Genomic DNA, 6995 nt, shown 5'->3' with positions numbered 1-6995 from the left:
CTGCAGGCTGCTGTCTATAGACCTCTCGTTCCCGCCCTCTCATGGTGGCATGGAAACGGTCTCTCATTCTGCCACATGGTCCCTCTACACGACACCAATAATCAGCATTGTGTGCCAGTTATAATGGTCAGTTTCATCCCGGTCAGTACAGTACAGTCTCTCTCTTATAGGGCAGTTGTCTGCTCTTGCCCTCCTTATCTCATGTCTTCCAGCTGTCATCCACCAAGGCCATTTCTCAAATTACTGTGTGCACACTTGCTACACCCAGTGAGGCACCCATACAGCCAACAGTTAACGATAGGCCCTTATTTGAGCGCCTGGAGAAGACGCCTTATAAGACGACCTTTGTTCTGTAGCTGGGAGCAGAGGGCTAGCTGTATAGCTGGGAGCAGAGGGCTAGCTGTGTAGCTAGGAGCAGAGGGCTAGCTGGGAGCAGAGGGCCAGCCGTGTAGCTAGGAGCAGAGGGCTAGCTGTGTAGCTAGGAGCAGAGGGCTAGCTGGGAGCAGAGGGCCAGCCGTGTAGCTAGGAGCAGAGGGCTAGCTGTGTAGCTAGGAGCAGAGGGCTAACTGGGAGCAGAGGGCTAGCTGTATAGCTAGGAGCAGAGGGCTAGCTGTGTAGCTAGGAGCAAAGGGCTAGCTGGGAGCAGAGGGCTAGCTGTATAGCTAGGAGCATAGGGCTAGCTGTGTAGCTAGGAGCAGAGGGCTAGCTGGGAGCAGAGGGCTAGCTGTATAGCTGGGAGCAGAGGGCTAGCAGTGTAGCTGGGAGCAGAGGGCTAGCTGTGTAGCTAGGAGCAGAGGGCTAGCTGGGAGCAGAGGGCTAGCCGTGTAGCTAGGAGCAGAGGGCTAGCTGTGTAGCTAGGAGCAGAGGGCTAGCTGGGAGCAGAGGGCTAGCCGTGTAGCTAGGAGCAGAGGGCTAGCTGTGTAGCTAGGAGCAGAGGGCTAGCTGGGAGCAGAGGGCTAGCTGTATAGATGGGAGCAGAGGGCTAGCTGGGAGCAGAGGGCTAGCTGTATAGCTAGGAGCAGAGGGCTAGCTGTGTAGCTAGGAGCAGAGGGCTAGCTGTATAGCTAGGAGCAGATGGGCTAGCTGTGAAGCTAGGAGCAGAGGGCTAGCTGGGAGCAGAGGGCTAGCTGTGTAGCTAGGAGCAGAGGGCTAGCTGGGAGCAGAGGGCTAGCTGTGTAGCTAGGAGCAGAGGGCTAGCTGGGAGCAGAGGGCTAGCTGTGTAGCTAGGAGCAGAGGGCTAGCTGTGTAGCTAGGAGCAGAGGGCAGCCGCCGTGCAGCACCCGGGGAGCAACTGTTTCAGTCCCAGAACCCAAGTGCACAGCTCAGGAGGCAGGGAGCAAGCTGAAGCCCAGTGGGGCGACTTCATGCGAGAGAGTAGCGGAGATGAGCGGCGAGTAGTGGCTTGCTTGAGCTGGCTTCTGGAATCCCAACACAGTGCTTGGGGCAGAAGGAGAAACTAATGAGGTTGGAGGTAATAGGCAAACAGTACAAAAGCAACTCCATAGAAATGTAACGTTATTGTGCTAATCCCGTCAGTTGCTCGATTATGATTTGTTCTGTTTTCAGTTGGGTTAATTGTATGTGGTTAATTTATTATGGGCATTTGTTAAAAGGTGTTTCAATTATGAAAAAAAAATTCTTAAAAATAAGAAAAAAAAATTTTTTCCTGCCAATCATGGGGGGGGCGCCCCCCATGATTGGCAGCAATCACGGGCCACAATGAGCGCACGCCCCTGCCCGTGCCAACTGCCAAACACAAGGTGGGCGTGCCTTTGAAATTCCAGCCACATATCTCTGGAATAATGTGCCCCAATCCATTAGACTTGCTGTTACCCGTGTTTCTATGAATTTGTTCGTTTTTGTTATTTGTGTTGGGGTTTTTTTGGCGCAAATACAGCTGAAGGCCGATGACTGGCCTTCAGCTGCGCCAGCTGCGCCCGGACAGCTGATGTGCCGAAGACAAGTTGTCATGTAACACAACAAACACATTGCTTTAGACAGACGCTTAAAGCCCGTCGTTACGGCCACGGGGTGTGTCCGCGTCCGCATGGTTGTGCTGTGTTCCTCCCTGTGTCGAACCCTCCCTCTGACTCCACACTCTGGCATCCGCCAGGTGCTCCTCCGTCACCCGAACCAACCGCTCAACAAATCGCCCAACTTCCATCAGCCGCGCGGTCGCGGACGCGGTTTTGCGTCCTTTGAATCCTGTGTATTTTGGGTCATGTTTTAGCCTTCCATTTGTTTAGTTCTTTTGGGCAAGGGGGTCGAGGTAAGATGGCCATGGGCAAACAGCCCATCACCTCTGTTAGACACACTAGGTTAGACAGCGGTTGCCACTTTGTTTTGTCTTCAGGCTTGGTGCTTTTGAGCACAGACGGGAACAGGGCGTTGATAGTCCGACTTGAATAAACCGGTGCCTTCCTAAATAGATCTTGGCCTGGAGGGAGGGGGAGGGGGCTTACTTTTGTTAGTAGTTTATTGTTTTGGCAACCGTTCGGTTCCCTTGCCCCTGTCATGGCGTCATTAAATACTTATTTAAACGTTTCTGTCTCAGTGTTGCACCCTCGCCTCGCTGTTACCCAGTGCACCGACTGTTGCACCCTCTGCAGACCGAGGGTCGTAACATCCGTGTGTAACGGAGCAAAGGTAGACTTATAAGGCGTCTCTTCTCCGAGGGGGGGCAGTTCTCGGCGCATCGTTGGCTTGCGCGAGCGCAGGGCCGCCTGGGGCAACCGAGTCTCGCACCTTTTCGTTGAATACAAACGAATTTAATCAAATACATTTCATATACGAAAATAACGTATCTATATAACGGGCGTCCAGTTCCTGGTTCCCGGTTTACGTCGTCCGGCTATCGTTTTCCGTATTTGATTCAATTCGTGTGTATTTAACGAAAACGTGCGAGACTCGGTTGCCCGGGGACGGAGGGCTCCAGGCGGAGCTGCTGCAGCTGGAGCGTATCGGAGTCTCTGGACCTGTTTTAAGCGGCTTCTAAAAAAAAAACCCTCTTGTCAGTCAAGCCTTTTGATAGATGCCCATCCCTGCCCCCTGTGTTGGTTGGTTTTTACCTTGGTCTGTTACTCCACCCTCTGCTTCGTCTTATAGTCATCCCATTCGTCTTATCATGCTTTCTGTATTGAGCGTGAAGCGCTTTATAAATGTGTTTTTAAAAAGCTCCACGTGACGGGCTAAGACACGACCAGGATGGAGTCACGAGAGCATAATTAAAACGAATATAATTAGAGCCAATGAAACGAGCATTATGATAAATTAAAAAAAAAAACAATTAAAATAAGGTGATGGAAGAAAAATGTAAAGAATTAAGAATTTAACCAACCCAGTCGCACGGACTTTCGTGATGGCGTCACGTTGATTAATCTATCGTGATACCGTCACGATTATGACCTGATTGACGTGATGTGGTCACGAGGGTTAGGGTTCTGTCAGATCGTGACCACATCACGTCAATCAGGTCATAATCGTGACGGTATCGAAAGTCGATCGAAAGTCCGTGCGACTGGGTAGATTTAACATGATATACGATATAAACAGTATACAAATATAAGATCAGTAAGAATTGGGCCACAACAGATTTACTATATATTAAAAAAAAGCCTTCGTGTAAAAGTAAGTTTTAAGAAGTGATGCAACAGAGGGCGGTGAGTTCGATAGCCTGGTCTCCTGTACGTCTCTGACTCGGCCTTCGAACCCGCGTTCCTCCGTTTGAAAGAGCGGCCACTGGCCCGTAGATGGCCGTAGACCGCAGACACAGCGGAGTCCTGGACCGCCGGTGAGGCCAGGACCCCGCGCTGTCTGCCGACCTTTTCGATAGATAATGAAGCCTGGTGAAAACAATGGCTTTTAAGTGGTCTCCACGTCGAAGCTCAAGTTCATTGTCACGACTCTCGCTGCCTTGACGCAAGGATGGAGAACACAAGGACGTGCCACCCCCCCACCCACTGTTTTCACGCTATCTGCAGCTTGTCGGTGGACTAGCGGCAACTGGACTAGCCTCTGCACAGTGTACGTCAAAGCCCCCAAAAAGGGAAACGATAACATAAGAGCGATCAGTACGTCACCAACACCGCTTCGCATGGAACAGCGCGTTGATAGTCCTACTGGAATAAATCGGTGCCTTCCTAAATAGATCCTGGCCTGGAGGGGGTGGTTGGGGGGTATGACAAGTTCTCCCGAAACACTTCAAAATACAGCTGCTTTTCCAAGATGGACTTGATGGGACTTATTGTTTATGCATAGAATTTATTTGACTTCCCACGCGCGCTGTGAAATGTCCTCCTTTTCGGTGAGATGAGCGCTGGGCTACTGGGAGGCCAGGTGGTGTGTGTGCGTAATGCAGATGCGGCGCTGTTCGAAGGGACGGAGTACTTGAAAATGTTCTCCTTCAAGCGCTCACATGAGAATCCGATGAGTCAGAGGAGATGTATGTCTCGGTCCCTTTCTTCCATCGGCAATATCTAGATTTTTTTTAAAGGTGGGTGGGCCAGGTGGTGGGTGGGGGGGGTGACGCTTGGCAACAGACAGAAGGCAAACAATTTGTCTGTGATTCCCCCACACCCACCCTTCCCCCGTCGGTAGGATCTTGTGCGTCTAAGCTTTCCGTGAGTCATCCAGTCCTTGTGAGCGGCGCCGGAGATGAAGCTGAGAAAGTTCTGGAAAAAAACAAAGAAACAGAACCACAGTAGACAAGATGTTCATGCACCGCACCCTGCAGCTTCGCCATCGGCCGTTTCGACAGAAACACGGTAGCGGATGAGGACGTTTATCAGCGGGCTGTTCTTCATACCGTTGTCTGAATGAACTCGGCGCTGCTGCTGTGAAGGCTGGGCTTTCTGTTAGACGGTTGGACACGTTTGGACGGATGATTGCGTCGGTGTTTGATCCCCAAAAATACCGGGGGATCCATATGAGATGAAACTGAGCAGTCGGTGCTGTTGTTGCAACAACACCTAAGTTACTTATCTTATCTTATCCTGTCTTGTCTTATCTTATTACATCACATCACGTGACATTACAGTCATCTAGCCGACGCTTTTATCCAAAGCGACTTACAATAAGAGCACCGTTTAACGCAGGAAATCAGGAGAACTACGGGTCATCAGAGGTCATAAGTGCATCTAAACAAGCATCTAAGAGCAAAAGCAGTGCTAAAGTAAAAGTGCAAGAAAGAGATTTATTTTTTTAAATGAGTGAACACAATAAGTGCTAAGAGCAAGTAGCAGGGTAGTAGTTCTCGAAGAGGTGAGTTTTCAACCTGCGCCAAACGATGGGCAGCGACTCGGCTGTCCTGACCTCAGTGGGGAGTTCATTCCACCACCGTGGGGCCAGGACAGAACAGAGCCGGGACCGGGTCGATCGGCAGCAAGGGGCCTCTGAGCGACGGGGCAACCAGGCGTCCCGAGGCGGCAGAGCGAAGTGGTCGGGCGGGGGTGTAGGGCTTGACCATGGCCTGGAGATAGGAAGGAGCTGTTCCTTTCCCTGCCCTGTAGGCTAGCACCAGAGTCTTAAACCGGATGCGAGCTGCTACTGGGAGCCAGTGTGGGGACAAGAGAAGGGAGTTATGTGGGAGAACTTAGGGCGGTTGAACACTGGACGAGCTGCGGCTTTCTGAACAAGCTCCGGACGTCTGATGGCCGACGCCGGGGCGCCAGCAAGGAGGGAGTTGCCGTAGTCCAGCCAGGAGATGACCAGAGCCTGGATGAGGCCCTGTGCCGTCTCATCGGTGAGGAATGGACGACTCCTCCTGATGTTATAGAGGAGAAACCTGCAGGAGCGAGCAACCGATGCAACGTTTGCAGCAAACGACAGTTGGTCGTCCAGGATCACACCCAGATTCCTCACAGTCCGAGTTGGCGTCACCACGGTGTTGTCAATGGCGATGGCCAGATGAGATGAGATGAGATGAGACGAGACGAGACGAGACGAGACGAGACGACACGAGACGAGACGAGATCAGATCTTCCCCGCTGCTGAACAAAGGTGTTGTTGTTGGGCTACAGGAAATTGTTTCAGGACGGAAACATTAATACCAGTATTGCAATGCCTCGTGCCCACATTCATCCTCTCATTTTGGCTGTCAGCTGTGCTCAGTATGCTGGGTGAGGGGCTGGGTGAGGGGCTGGGTGAGGGGCTGGGTGAGGGGCTGGGTGAGGGGCTGGGTGAGGGGCATGTCACTCCAGCGGTGTAGTTGACAGTGAATCAGACCCTGACTTGTCCCTGTACTAGTTCTTTGTGTACTTAGATACTCTTGGGATTACTTTACGCGGAAGTTCGCCCCAACAGAGTACCGCTAGTTTGGGATAATAAAAACAAACAACAAAACAAAACAAAACAAAACAAAACAGTTTTGCTGGCCCTGACAAATCTGTTTTCAAATACAGAAACAAAACAGAAGACTCATCGAGCAGCTAGAAAAGCGCTATATCAAATGCAACTTGATTGATTGAGTGATTGATTGATTGATTGATTGATTGATTGATTGATTGATTGATTGATTGATTGATTGATTGATTGATTGATTGATCGAGGACGTAATCATTTGTGTGTGTGTGTGTGTGTGTGTGTGTACGTGAAAGAGGTAGCGGGCGGGGGAGGGAGAGGGGGGGAGGGAGGGAGGGAGCCCATTGGTGTGCATGGTCATGGCCCATAGAGAGTACAGATGCATTACTGAGGTAGCGATAAGGCACAGGCAGATCTTCAGGGTCACGGACAACCACCTGCAGCACCACACCGAGGCTGTCACGTGGGGGGGGGGCTGCAGTAGCACGTGTGTGGACAACTTTTAATGCACAAAGATTAAATGTCAGAACATTGGGGGGGGGCTGTTTATTGTTAAAGGAGGTATGACGATCAGGCAAACCACGAGGGATATGAGCCAGCTAGAGACCACACTAAAAACAAAAAACAAAAACACAAAACAAAAACACAAAACTACCGCAGTTGTCCTTATTTCCAGTTAGCGTTGTTGAATTTATCAT

This window comes from Lampris incognitus, chromosome 7 (assembly GCF_029633865.1).
Source record: "Lampris incognitus isolate fLamInc1 chromosome 7, fLamInc1.hap2, whole genome shotgun sequence".
Taxonomy (NCBI): Eukaryota; Metazoa; Chordata; class Actinopteri; order Lampriformes; family Lampridae; genus Lampris; species Lampris incognitus.
Note: the sequence above shows the minus strand (reverse complement) of the source record.